Below are 14,998 nucleotides of genomic sequence, written 5' to 3'. Positions count from 1 at the left end.
GCCAAACATGGTCGAGGTGTGTACTGCTACTGTTAGACCAGGGAACAGTCTCACACAGCCTGATAGGGTCATGATCAGTTAGTTGGTTAGACCAGGAGAACACAGTCAGACACAGCCTGATAGGGTCATGATCAGTTAGTTGGTTAGACCAGGAGAACACAGTCTGACACAGCCTGATAGGGTCATGATCTGTTAGCTGGTTAGACCAGGAGAACACAGTCTGACACAGCCTGATAGGGTCATGATCAGTTAGTTGGTTAGACCAGGAGAACACAGTCTGACACAGCCTGATAGGGTCATGATCAGTTAGCTGGTTAGACCAGGAGAACACAGTCTGACACAGCCTGATAGGGTCATGATCAGTTAGCTGGTTAGACCAGGAGAACACAGTCTGACACAGCCTGATAGGGTCATGATCAGTTAGTTGGTTAGACCAGGAGAACACAGTCTGACACAGCCTGATGAGGGTCATGATCAGTTAGCTGGTTAGACCAGGAGAACACTGACACAGCCTGATAGGGTCATGATCAGTTAGTTGGTTAGACCAGGAGAACACAGCCTGATAGGGTCATGATCAGTTAGTTGGTTAGACCAGGAGAACACAGTCTGACACAGCCTGATAGGGTCATGATCAGTTAGTTGGTTAGACCAGGAGAACACAGCCTGATAGGGTCATGATCAGTTAGTTGGTTAGACCAGGAGAACACAGCCTGATAGGGTCATGATCAGTTAGTTGGTTAGACCAGGAGAACACAGTCTGACACAGCCTGATAGGGTCATGATCAGTTAGTTGGTTAGACCAGGAGAACACAGCTGACACAGCCTGATAGGGTCATGATCAGTTAGTTGGTTAGACCAGGAGAACACAGCCTGATAGGGTCATGATCAGTTAGTTGGTTAGACCAGGAGAACACAGCCTGATAGGGTCATGATCAGTTAGTTGGTTAGACCAGGAGAACACAGTCTGACACAGCCTGATAGGGTCATGATCAGTTAGTTGGTTAGACCAGGAGAACACAGCCTGATAGGGTCATGATCAGTTAGCTGGTTAGACCAGGAGAACACAGTCTGACACAGCCTGATAGGGTCATGATCAGTTAGCTGGTTAGACCAGGAGAACACAGCCTGATAGGGTCATGATCAGTTAGCTGGTTAGACCAGGAGAACACAGTCTGACACAGCCTGATAGGGTCATGATCAGTTAGTTGGTTAGACCAGGAGAACACAGCCTGATAGGGTCATGATCAGTTAGTTGGTTAGACCAGGAGAACACAGTCTGACACAGCCTGATAGGGTCATGATCAGTTAGCTGGTTAGACCAGGAGAACACAGTCTCAAACACAGCCTGATAGGGTCATGATCAGTTAGCTGGTTAGACCAGGAGAACACAGTCTGACACAGCCTGATAGGGTCATGATCAGTTAGTTGGTTAGACCAGGAGAACACAGCCTGATAGGGTCATGATCAGTTAGTTGGTTAGACCAGGAGAACACAGCCTGATAGGGTCATGATCAGTTAGCTGGTTAGACCAGGAGAACACAGTCTGACACAGCCTGATAGGGTCATGATCAGTTAGTTGGTTAGACCAGGAGAACACAGCCTGATAGGGTCATGATCAGTTAGCTGGTTAGACCAGGAGACACACCTGATAGGGTCATGATCAGTTAGTTGGTTAGACCAGAACACAGTCTGACACAGCCTGATAGGGTCATGTCTGACACAGCCTGATAGAGGTCATGATCAGTTAGTTGGTTAGACCAGGAGAACACAGTCTGACACAGCCTGATAGGGTCATGATCAGTTAGTTGGTTAGACCAGGAGAACACAGCCTGATAGGGTCATGATCAGTTAGTTGGTTAGACCAGGAGAACACAGTCTGACACAGCCTGATAGGGTCATGATCAGTTAGTTGGTTAGACCAGGAGAACACAGCCTGATAGGGTCATGATCAGTTAGTTGGTTAGACCAGGAGAACACAGTCTGACACAGCCTGATAGGGTCATGATCAGTTAGCTGGTTAGACCAGGAGAACACAGCCTGATAGGGTCATGATCAGTTAGTTGGTTAGACCAGGAGAACACAGTCTGACACAGCCTGATAGGGTCATGATCAGTTAGTTGGTTAGACCAGGAGAACACAGTCTGACACAGCCTGATAGGGTCATGATCAGTTAGCTGGTTAGACCAGAGTTAGACCAGGAGAACACAGTCTGACACAGCCTGATAGGGTCATGATCAGTTAGCTGGTTAGACCAGGGAACACAGCCTGATAGGGTCATGATCAGTTAGTTGGTTAGACCAGGGAGAACACAGTCTGACACAGCCTGATAGGGTCATGATCAGTTAGCTGGTTAGACCAGGAGAACACAGCCTGATAGGGTCATGATCAGTTAGTTGGTTAGACCAGGAGAACACAGTCTGACACAGCCTGATAGGGTCATGATCAGTTAGTTGGTTAGACCAGGAGAACACAGTCTGACACAGCCTGATAGGGTCATGATCAGTTAGTTGGTTAGACCAGGAGAACACAGTCTGACACAGCCAGATAGGGTCATGATCAGTTAGCTGGTTAGACCAGGGAACACAGCCTGATAGGGTCATGATCAGTTAGTTGGTTAGACCAGGGAACACAGCCTGATAGGGTCATGATCAGTTAGTTGGTTAGACCAGGAGAACACAGTCTGACACAGCCTGATAGGGTCATGATCAGTTAGCTGGTTAGACCAGGAGAACACAGTCTGACACAGCCTGATAGGGTCATGATCAGTTAGCTGGTTAGACCAGGAGAACACAGTCTGACACAGCCTGATAGGGTCATGATCAGTTAGTTGGTTAGACCAGGAGAACACAGCCTGATAGGGTCATGATCAGTTAGTTGGTTAGACCAGGAGAACACAGTCTGACACAGCCTGATAGGGTCATGATCAGTTAGCTGGTTAGTTACCAGGAGAACACAGTCTGACACAGCCTGATAGGGTCATGGTTAGTCAGGAGAACACAGTCTGAGCCTGATCAGATTTAGCTGGTTAGACCAGGAGAACACAGTCTGACACAGCCTGATAGGGTCATGATCAGTTAGTTGGTTAGACCAGGAGAACACAGTCTCAAACACAGCCTGATAGGGTCATGATCAGTTAGCTGGTTAGACCAGGAGAACACAGTCTGACACAGCCTGATAGGGTCATGATCAGTTAGTTGGTTAGACCAGGAGAACACAGTCTGACACAGCCTGATAGGGTCATGATCTGTTAGTTGGTTAGACCAGGAGAACACAGTCTGACACAGCCTGATAGGGTCATGATCAGTTAGTTGGTTAGACCAGGAGAACACAGTCTGACACAGCCTGATAGGGTCATGATCAGTTAGTTGGTTAGACCAGGAGAACACAGTCTGACACAGCCTGATAGGGTCGTGATCAGTTAGTTGGTTAGACCAGGAGAACACAGTCTGACACAGCCTGATAGGGTCATGATCAGTTAGTTGGTTAGACCAGGAGAACACAGTCTGACACAGCCTGATAGGGTCATGATCAGTTAGCTGGTTAGACCAGGAGAACACAGTCTGACACAGCCTGATAGGGTCATGATCAGTTAGCTGGTTAGACCAGGAGAACACAGTCTGACACAGCCTGATAGGGTCATGATCAGTTAGCTGGTTAGACCAGGAGAACACAGTCTGACACAGCCTGATAGGGTCATGATCAGTTAGCTGGTTAGACCAGGAGAACACAGTCTGACACAGCCTGATAGGGTCATGATCAGTTAGCTGGTTAGACCAGGAGAACACAGTCTGACACAGCCTGATAGGGTCATGATCAGTTAGTTGGTTAGACCAGGAGAACACAGTCTGACACAGCCTGATAGGGTCATGATCAGTTAGCTGGTTAGACCAGGAGAACACAGCCTGATAGGGTCATGATCAGTTAGTTGGTTAGACCAGGAGAACACAGTCTGACACAGCCTGATAGGGTCATGATCAGTTAGCTGGTTAGACCAGGAGAACACAGTCTGACACAGCCTGATAGGGTCATGATCAGTTAGCTGGTTAGACCAGGAGAACACAGTCTGACACAGCCTGATAGGGTCATGATCAGTTAGCTGGTTAGACCAGGAGAACACAGTCTGACACAGCCTGATAGGGTCATGATCAGTTAGTTGGTTAGACCAGGAGAACACAGTCTGACACAGCCTGATAGGGTCATGATCAGTTAGCTGGTTAGACCAGGAGAACACAGCCTGATAGGGTCATGATCAGTTAGCTGGTTAGACCAGGAGAACACAGTCTGACACAGCCTGATAGGGTCATGATCAGTTAGCTGGTTAGACCAGGAGAACACAGCCTGATAGGGTCATGATCAGTTAGTTGGTTAGACCAGGAGAACACAGCCTGATAGGGTCATGATCAGTTAGCTGGTTAGACCCAGGAGAACACAGTCCTGATAGGGTCATGATCAGTTAGTTGGTTAGGACACAGTCTGAGAACATGATCAGTTAGCTGGTTACACAGCCTGATAGGGTCATGATCAGTTAGTTGGTTAGACCAGGGAACACAGCCTGATAGGGTCATGATCAGTTAGTTGGTTAGACCAGGAGAACACAGTCTGACACAGCCTGATAGGGTCATGATCAGTTAGCTGGTTAGACCAGGAGAACACAGTCTGACACAGCCTGATAGGGTCATGATCAGTTAGCTGGTTAGACCAGGAGAACACAGTCTGATAGGGTCATGATCAGTTAGCTGGTTAGACCAGGAGAACACAGTCTGACACAGCCTGATAGGGTCATGATCAGTTAGTTGGTTAGACCAGGAGAACACAGTCTGACACAGCCTGATAGGGTCATGATCAGTTAGCTGGTTAGACCAGGAGAACACAGTCTGACACAGCCTGATAGGGTCATGATCAGTTAGTTGGTTAGACCAGGAGAACACAGTCTGACACCTGAGCCTGATACAGCCTGGTCATGATCAGTTAGTTGGTTAGACCAGGAGAACACAGTCTGACACAGCCTGATAGGGTCATGATCAGTTAGCTGGTTAGACCAGGAGAACACAGTCTGACACAGCCTGATAGGGTCATGATCAGTTAGCTGGTTAGACCAGGAGAACACAGTCTCAAACACAGCCTGATAGGGTCATGATCAGTTAGTTGGTTAGACCAGGAGAACACAGCCTGATAGGGTCATGATCAGTTAGCTGGTTAGACCAGGAGAACACAGTCTGACACAGCCTGATAGGGTCATGATCAGTTAGTTGGTTAGACCAGGAGAACACAGTCTGACACAGCCTGATAGGGTCATGATCAGTTAGTTGGTTAGACCAGGAGAACACAGTCTGACACAGCCTGATAGGGTCATGATCAGTTAGTTGGTTAGACCAGGAGAACACAGTCTGACACAGCCTGATAGGGTCATGATCAGTTAGTTGGTTAGACCAGGAGAACACAGTCTGACACAGCCTGATAGGGTCATGATCAGTTAGCTGGTTAGACCAGGAGAACACAGCCTGATAGGGTCATGATCAGTTAGTTGGTTAGACCAGGAGAACACAGTCTGACACAGCCTGATAGGGTCATGATCAGTTAGCTGGTTAGACCAGGAGAACACAGTCTGACACAGCCTGATAGGGTCATGATCAGTTAGCTGGTTAGACCAGGAGAACACAGTCTGACACAGCCTGATAGGGTCGTGATCAGTTAGCTGGTTAGACCAGGAGAACACAGTCTCAGACACAGCCTGCAGCCAGGAAGTCATCAAGGTCAGTCAGTTGTTGAAAGTGCTCTCAGTGCAACATTTGCTTGCAGATCAATCAGTTCCATCTGTAGAGATCCACCACGTGCCCACTTGAAGGTCTGTGTCACCTCCTTTGAAAATCCTCTGACATCTGTGATGAGGATTGGATTCTCAATTAGAAGAAGGATCTGCTGTCCAAGGCTGAAGCTGTCAAAGCGATTTTCTGACGTTTCCAATCAGCTCATCTATCAAGTCAACATGAGGAGAAACATCTCTCTCACCCTGAATCTGTTCCTTTTGGGAAGTGTGCTCCGTCTCCTTGAACACTTCCAGTTTCCTCTGGGAGGAGTCGGACAGATGTTATCAAATCACAAACTGAATCGTTCTTGCCCTGTAGTTTCACGTTGAGCTCACAAACTGAATCGTTCTTGCCCTGTAGTTTCACGTTGAGCTCATTTAAGGTGTGATTTCGACCCAAAAAATATCAATTTTGCTCTCGTCTTGCATTTAAAAAATAAAATAAATTCTAAGTGAAAACTGTGTTCTGACTCTTGAGCTGTACAAGGAAAGCTGTTATTTCCTTTCGAATGGACCAAAAGCGTTCCAACACCCTGCCTGTACTGAGCCACATCTCACGTTGTTGTACAGCTGTAGGCCATTTGCCTCAACTTCTTTCAGAAATTCTCTCAGCAGGACGATGCTGATGAGGACGCCCGGAGGAAGTTGATGAGTTTCATCATTGTATTCATCACTTCAACATAGTCTTCTGACAGATTGGTGCACGATGACGGACTGATGAATGATGGTAAGCTGTGAGATCAGGGACGTCCTCCTTCAGCCACAGCTCCTCTCTCTCTTTCTGTCCTGGCAGGGGCCCCGTGCCACAGCTCCTCTCTCTCTTCCTGTCCTGGCCCCGTGCCACAGCTCCTCTCTTCCTGTCCTGGCAGGGGCCCCGTGCCACAGCTCCTCTCTCTCTTCCTGTCCTGGCCCCGTGCCACAGCTCCTCTCTTCCTGTCCTGGCAGGGGCCCCGTGCCACAGCTCCTCTCTCTCTTCCTGTCCTGGCAGGGGCCCCGTGCCACAGCTCCTCTCTCTCTTCCTGTCCTGGCCCCGTGCCTCAGCTCCTCTCTCTCTTCCTGTCCTGGCCCCGTGTGAGGTGATAGGGACCACTTGTTTTTAGGTCCCCCTCTTTCTCGGCGTCTCCTTTATGGCTTTGTGTATACGTCCTTTTCCTCTTGTATGTGTCTCGAGTTGTGTTACACCAAACGGGTCTAAACAGAATTCCTTCTTCTCTGTGGGGGTAAAATCTAACACCAGAAGCTGGGCATTATCACGCACATCAGTAGATTCATCAAAAGCATAATGCTATGCACGGTGCACTCCGTATAGCTTCGTCAGACTGTTAGTATTTCACTCTTTCTTGCTGTTGTTGTACTTGACATTGGGATTTGCTTAATCTTTTCACACAGCTCGTATTTTTGTTTACCAGTTAAGTGAGGTTTCAGCAACAGCATTAATGAACTCCCACCGTCAGTAAAAATTGCTTTTTTTTTTAAAGAAAACATGATTGAGCAGCGTACAATGACACCTTTTTATTTTATGTTTTTAAATCCCTGGATCCAGCCAAGTTGCGGGAAGCGTTCGAGTCAACACGGTTGTTAATGTTCACTCAGTGTACTAGGGAATATGCTGCCATTCTGATACTCAGTTCACGTTATACTCCAAGTCTTTACAAGGACCAAACATTTTGAACATTTTTGATTTCAGACATCTAAATAATATTATATTTGCCCACGGTTTCAATTCACTGACCAACGGTCTGTCTAACCAGTACCTCCTGTACGCTTCCTTGATGAATAGACTCGTTTACTCGACGGTGTTGACACTATATTCTGTTGCAGTACGTTGCTGTCTGGTATGGAGCTGATGAAGCATCGACTGTGAATGGATATCTGATCCAGAGGGTTTATATAACCGCAGTATCCTCTGACTGGCTGTCTAGCCGTCCGATCTATGAATGTGAATTTCTCCAGTCCCAACCCTCAGTTAGCCGTTTACTACAGCAAAGACCGCTAGGTTGTTTTCAAATCCCAGATTTTACTATTCATAATCTCCTTCCTCCCCATGGCAACAACACCACAGTCAGTCAGTCAGCGCCTCACAACTAGTCAGTCAGTCAGCACCTCACAACTAGTCAGTCAGTCAGCACCTCACAACTAGTCAGTCAGTCAGCGCCTCACAACTAGTCAGTCAGTCAGCACCTCACAACTAGTCAGTCAGTCAGCTCCTCACAACCAGTCAGTCAGTCAGCACCTCACAACTAGTCAGTCAGTCAGTCAGCACCTCACAACTAGTCAGTCAGTCAGTCAGTCAGCACCTCACAACTAGTCAGTCAGTCAGTCAGCGCCTCACAACTAGTCAGTCAGTCAGCACCTCACAACTAGTCAGTCAGTCAGCACCTCACAACTAGTCAGTCAGTCAGCGCCTCACAACTAGTCAGTCAGTCAGCACCTCACAACTAGTCAGTCAGTCAGCTCCTCACAACTAGTCAGTCAGTCAGTCAGTCAGCACCTCACAACTAGTCAGTCAGTCAGTCAGTCAGCACCTCACAACTAGTCAGTCAGTCAGTCAGTCAGCACCTCACAACTAGTCAGTCAGTCAGTCAGCGCCTCACAGCCAGTCAGTCAGTCAGCGCCTCACAGCCAGTCAGTCCAAACAGCGTCAGTGGGTGTGTTTGAGCAGTAAGCCTAACGAATCCAACTGTAGTCCACAGTGAAGTCAGGGGAAGTGCATCTGCAACAGCCCAAAAACACTGGGGGGTTTTCCAAACAGCAATAAACGGTTATAAACGGTTTTCTGTATAAACGTGGGAATTCAACTTTTCTATACCCCCCCCCCCCCATATCACACACTCACAAACTGACAATGTAGCGTGTGTACAATGAATTGGTTAGAGAGAATCTCTAGCAACTTAAATTGTATCACCTGTAGCTTTGGAATCGATGAAAAGTCACTTCCTGTTTCAGTCACTTCTTTGGCCACGTTTGCGTGGGTCAAACAAAAACACCCTAACGATTGGTTGATACATAGTTCCTCCCACAATGCAGCAGAGGACGGCATGGTACAGTGGGTGAGTATCTACTGCAGAGAGACCTGAAGGAGACTTCATCAACATGACCTTTTGATCACATTATTATTTTTAAAGTTCATGCAATCAACAAGTAGTCGCAAGTCGGACAATTTCTATACCCATAATGCAACACTCTGTGAAAGGCGGTGACCAACGTTAGTCAAAGTCTTCAAAAAAGTAATCTCTAATGCGCCCAGTCAGTCACTGACACCCGGCCAAGTGACTCTCTCTAGAGATCTGTGTGATGTCTTCATTCCTTCTCTGTTGATCAAAGGTCTTGTTTCTGCTCCGATGAGCTCACACAACGCCTCTGCTCAACCGTGAACAGCCCAGCAGAAACACAAGTCATTCATCACATGCCACGTTTGCCAGCCCAGCATACCCCAGGTCATCATAACGTAACATGGATGTATTCTCAGGTTATACAAGGTGTACAGGACAAAAGAAACCTGTCAAGGGCAGCACATGGACAGAAATAGGAGAGGAGAGAGGGCCCCTGGTAGTAGAGTACAGGGGTGAGTAACTCTGTGGCCCCTGGTAGTAGAGTACAGGGGTGAGTAACTCTGTGGCCCCCTGGTAGAGGAGGGGAGTTAGTAACTCTGTGGCCCCCTGGTAGTAGAGTACAGGGGTGAGTAACTCTGGCCCCCTGGTAGAGGAGGGGAGTTAGTAACTCTGTGGCCCCTGGTAGAGGAGGGGAGTTATTAACTCTGGCCCCCTGGTAGAGGAGGGGAGTTAGTAACTCTGGTCCCCTGGTAGAGGAGGGGAGTTAGTAACTCTGTAACCCCTGGTAGAGGAGGGGAGTTAGTAACTCTGGCCCCCTGGTAGAGGAGGGGAGTTAGTAACTCTGTGGCCCCCTGGTAGAGGAGGGGAGTTAGTAACTCTGGCCCCCTGGTAGAGGAGGGAGTTAGTAACTCTGTGGCCCCTGGTAGAGGAGGGAGGTTAGTAACTCTGGCCCCCTGGTAGAGGAGGGGAGTTAGTAACTCTGGCCCCTGGTAGAGGAGGGGAGTTAGTAACTCTGGCCCCCTGGTAGAGGAGGGGAGTTAGTAACTCTGGTCCCCTGGTAGAGGAGGGGAGTTAGTAACTCTGTAACCCCTGGTAGAGGAGGGGAGTTAGTAACTCTGGCCCCCTGGTAGAGGAGGGGAGTTAGTAACTCTGTAGCCCCTGGTAGAGGAGGGAGGTTAGTAACTCTGGCCCCCTGGTAGAGGAGGGGAGTTAGTAACTCTGTGCCCCCTGGTAGAGGAGGGGAGTTAGTAACTCTGTGGCCCCCTGGTAGAGGAGGGGAGTTAGTAACTCTGTGGCCCCCTGGTAGAGGAGGGGAGTTAGTAACTCTGTGGCCCCCTGGTAGAGGAGGGGAGTTAGTAACTCTGTGGCCCCCTGGTAGAGGAGGGGAGTTAGTAACTCTGTGGCCCCCTGGTAGAGGAGGGGAGTTAGTAACTCTGTGGCCCCCTGGTAGAGGAGGGGAGTTAGTAACTCTGTGGCCCCCTGGTAGAGGAGGGGAGTTAGTAGCTCTGTGGCCCCCTGGTAGAGGAGGGGAGTTAGTAATTCTGGCCCCCTGGTAGAGGAGGGGAGTTAGTAACTCTGGCCCCCTGGTAGAGGAGGGGAGTTAGTAACTCTGTGCCCCCTGGTAGAGGAGGGGAGTTAGTAACTCTGGCCCCCTGGTAGAGGAGGGGAGTTAGTAACTCTGGCCCCCTGGTAGAGGAGGGGAGTTAGTAACTCTGGCCCCCTGGTAGAGGAGGGGAGTTAGTAACTCTGTAGCCCCTGGTAGAGGAGGGAGGTTAGTAACTCTGGCCCCCTGGTAGAGGAGGGGAGTTAGTAACTCTGTGGCCCCCTGGTAGAGGAGGGGAGTTAGTAACTCTGTGGCCCCTGGTAGAGGAGGGGAGTTAGTAACTCTGTGGCCCCCTGGTAGAGGAGGGGAGTTAGTAACTCTGTGGCCCCCTGGTAGAGGAGGGGAGTTAGTAACTCTGTGGCCCCCTGGTAGAGGAGGGGAGTTAGTAACTCTGTGGCCCCTGGTAGAGGAGGGGAGTTAGTAACTCTGGCCCCCTGGTAGAGGAGGGGAGTTAGTAACTCTGTGGCCCCCTGGTAGAGGAGGGGAGTTAGTAACTCTGTGGCCCCCTGGTAGAGGAGGGGAGTTAGTAACTCTGGCCCCCTGGTAGAGGAGGGGAGTTAGTAACTCTGGCCCCCTGGTAGAGGAGGGGAGTTAGTAACTCTGGCCCCCTGGTAGAGGAGGGGAGTTAGTAACTCTGGCCCCCTGGTAGAGGAGGGGAGTTAGTAACTCTGGCCCCCTGGTAGAGGAGGGGAGTTAGTTACTCTGGCCCCCTGGTAGAGGAGGGGAGTTAGTAACTCTGGGCCCCCTGGTAGAGGAGGGAGTTAGTAACTCTGTGGCCCCCTGGTAGAGGAGGGGAGTTAGTAACTCTGTGCCCCCTGGTAGAGGAGGGGAGTTAGTAACTCTGGCCCCCTGGTAGAGGAGGGGAGTTAGTAACTCTGGCCCCCTGGTAGAGGAGGGGAGTTAGTAACTCTGGCCCCCTGGTAGAGGAGGGGAGTTAGTAACTCTGGCCCCCTGGTAGAGGAGGGGAGTTAGTAACTCTGGCCCCCTGGTAGAGGAGGGGAGTTAGTTACTCTGGCCCCCTGGTAGAGGAGGGGAGTTAGTAACTCTGGCCCCCTGGTAGAGGAGGGGAGTTAGTAACTCTGGCCCCCTGGTAGAGGAGGGGAGTTAGTAACTCTGGGCCCCCTGGTAGAGGAGGGGAGTTAGTAACTCTGGCCCCCTGGTAGAGGAGGGGAGTTAGTAACTCTGGCCCCCTGGTAGAGGAGGGGAGTTAGTAACTCTGGCCCCCTGGTAGAGGAGGGGAGTTAGTAACTCTGGCCCCCTGGTAGAGGAGGGGAGTTAGTAACTCTGGCCCCCTGGTAGAGGAGGGGAGTTAGTAACTCTGGCCCCCTGGTAGAGGAGGGGAGTTAGTAACTCTGGCCCCCTGGTAGAGGAGGGGAGTTAGTAACTCTGTGGCCCCCTGGTAGAGGAGGGGAGAGGGGAGTTAGTAACTCTGGCCCCCTGGTAGAGGAGAGGAGTTAGTAACTCTGTGGCCCCCTGGTAGAAGAGGGGAGAGGGGAGTTAGTAACTCTGGCCCCCTGGTAGAGGAGAGGAGTTAGTAACTCTGTGGGACACAATCATGAAGTGGAACGACATTTATTGGATATTTCAAACTTTTTTAACAACTCAAAAACTGAAAAATTGGTGCAAAATTATTCAATTTTCAGTTTTTGATATGTTAAAAAAGTTTGAAATATCCAATAAATGTCGTTCCACTTCATGATTGTGTCCCACTTGTTGTTGATTCTTCACAAAAAATACAGTTTTAATATCTTTATGTTTGAAGCCTGAAATGTGGCAAAAGGTCGCAAAGTTCAAGGGGGCCGAATACTTTCGCAAGGCACTGTAGTTGCAGACAATGTAATGCAAATAAATCTTGGAGGAATTGTGATAGTAAACTAGTTTATATGAAAGCCGATATGTCTCTTCTACGCCGGTACAGTATTCAACCATGTCACATGACAATATTTGTTCAATAAAATGGTGGAAACTAATAAATATGAATTTTATGTTTTCAGAGCTCAGTCTGAAATGTTAAGGACCAATCCCGAGAGGATTAGATTCATGTTACAATGCTGAATTGAAAGCTTGTTTTTTTTTTTTTTTAAATGATGAGCCCGATGACACACACAATATGTCTATTTCAGGGTTTTAATAAAAGCAAACATTTCTGAGATTTTATATTTCTAATAATTGTATTTATTTGGGCATTAGGTACATGTTGATTTTATAACAAGTATATTTTATAATCATATTCATGTTGTCTGTGACGGAGTTAAAGGTAAATGCTGTCCATATCAGACAAACATGGACAATAAAAAAGGGCTTTAAATCCCGAGGTGAGAAACCACGTGTTTTCTTGAAGGTTTAATATGTTCTTAATTTTGTGGGGGGTTCAGAAAATGCATTTATTCTAGTAAAAAAAAAATATATATATATTACCGCAGCTCAAGAATGACCCTGTGGGACTGATGTCATGTTAGTTATTCCCATTCATTGGAGTTGAGTCCCCCCCTTAATCTGATAAAACAATATGCTGTGTGCCGACATTCCTTTTGATCCATGGCCTGTGATACTGGAGCATCAGGCCTGTTCTGTCTAGTCATCTACACCTCTGACTGAGTATCTCTTCTATCTTCTGGGTATCTCTTCTACTTTCTGAGTATCTCTTCTACCTTCTGAGTATCTCTTCTACTTTCTATCTTCTGAGTATCTCTTCTACCTTCTGAGTATCTCTTCTACATTCGGGGTATCTCTTCTACATTCGGAGTATCTCTTCTACCTTCTGGGTATCTCTTCTACTTTCTATCTTCTGAGTATCTCTTCTACCTTCTGAGTATCTCTTCTACCTTCTGAGTATCTCTTCTACCTTCTGGGTATCTCTTCTACCTTCTGAGTATCTCTTCTACTTTCTGAGTATCTCTTCTACATTCTGAGTATCTCTTCTACTTTCTGAGTATCTCTTCTACATTCTGAGTATCTCTTCTATCTTCTGAGTATCTCTTCTACCTTCTGAGTATCTCTTCTACCTTCTGAGTATCTCTTCTACTTTCTGAGTATCTCTTCTACATTCTGAGTATCTCTTCTATCTTCTGAGTATCTCTTCTACCTTCTGAGTATCTCTTCTACCTTCTGAGTATCTCTTCTACCTTCTGAGTATCTCTTCTACATTCTGAGTATCTCTTCTACATTCTGAGTATCTCTTCTACCTTCTGGGTATCTCTTCTACATTCTGAGTATCTCTTCTACTTTCTATCTTCTGAGTATCTCTTCTACCTTCTGAGTATCTCTTCTACTTTCTGAGTATCTCTTCTACATTCTGAGTATCTCTTCTATCTTCTGAGTATCTCTTCTACCTTCTGAGTATCTCTTCTACCTTCTGAGTATCTCTTCTACTTTCTGAGTATCTCTTCTACATTCTGAGTATCTCTTCTATCTTCTGAGTATCTCTTCTACCTTCTGAGTATCTCTTCTACCTTCTGAGTATCTCTTCTACCTTCTGAGTATCTCTTCTACATTCTGAGTATCTCTTCTACATTCTGAGTATCTCTTCTACCTTCTGGGTATCTCTTCTACATTCTGAGTATCTCTTCTACCTTCTGGGTATCTCTTCTACTTTCTGAGTATCTCTCATACCTTCTGGGTATCTCTTCTACCTTCTGAGTATCTCTTCTACATTCTGAGTATCTCTTCTACATTCTGAGTATCTCTTCTACCTTCTGGGTATCTCTTCTACTTTCTGAGTATCTCTTCTACTTTCTGAGTATCTCTTCTACATTCTGAGTATCTCTTCTATCTTCTGAGTATCTCTTCTACCTTCTGGGTATCTCTTCTACTTTCTGAGTATCTCTTCTACCTTCTGAGTATCTCTTCTACATTCTGAGTATCTCTTCTACATTCTGAGTATCTCTTCTACCTTCTGGGTATCTCTTCTACATTCTGAGTATCTCTTCTATCTTCTGAGTATCTCTGAGTATCTCTTCTACCTTCTGAGTATCTCTTCTACCTTCTGAGTATCTCTTCTACATTCTGAGTATCTCTTCTACATTCTGAGTATCTCTTCTACCTTCTGGGTATCTCTTCTACTTTCTGAGTATCTCTCATACCTTCTGGGTATCTCTTCTACTTTCTGAGTATCTCTCATACCTTCTGAGTTTCTCTTCTATCTTCTGAGTATCTCTTCTACCTTCTGGGTATCTCTTCTATCTTCTGAGTATCTCTTCTACCTTCTGAGTATCTCTTCTACCTTCTGGGTATCTCTTCTACTTTCTGAGTATCTCTCATACCTTCTGAGTTTCTCTTCTATCTTCTGAGTATCTCTCATACCTTCTGAGTATCTCTTCTACATTCGGAGTATCTCTTCTACCTTCTGAGTATCTCTTCTACATTCTGAGTATCTCTTCTACCTTCTGAGTATCTCTGAGTATCTCTTCTACCTTCTGAGTATCTCTTCTACCTTCTGGGTATCTCTTCTACTTTCTGAGTATCTCTTCTACATTCTGAGTATCTCTTCTACCTTCTGGGTATCTCTGAGTATCTCTTCTACCTTCTGAGTATCTC

The sequence above is a fragment of the Oncorhynchus masou genome, unplaced genomic scaffold (assembly GCF_036934945.1).
Source record: "Oncorhynchus masou masou isolate Uvic2021 unplaced genomic scaffold, UVic_Omas_1.1 unplaced_scaffold_2175, whole genome shotgun sequence".
Classification (NCBI taxonomy): Eukaryota; Metazoa; Chordata; class Actinopteri; order Salmoniformes; family Salmonidae; genus Oncorhynchus; species Oncorhynchus masou.
Note: the sequence above shows the minus strand (reverse complement) of the source record.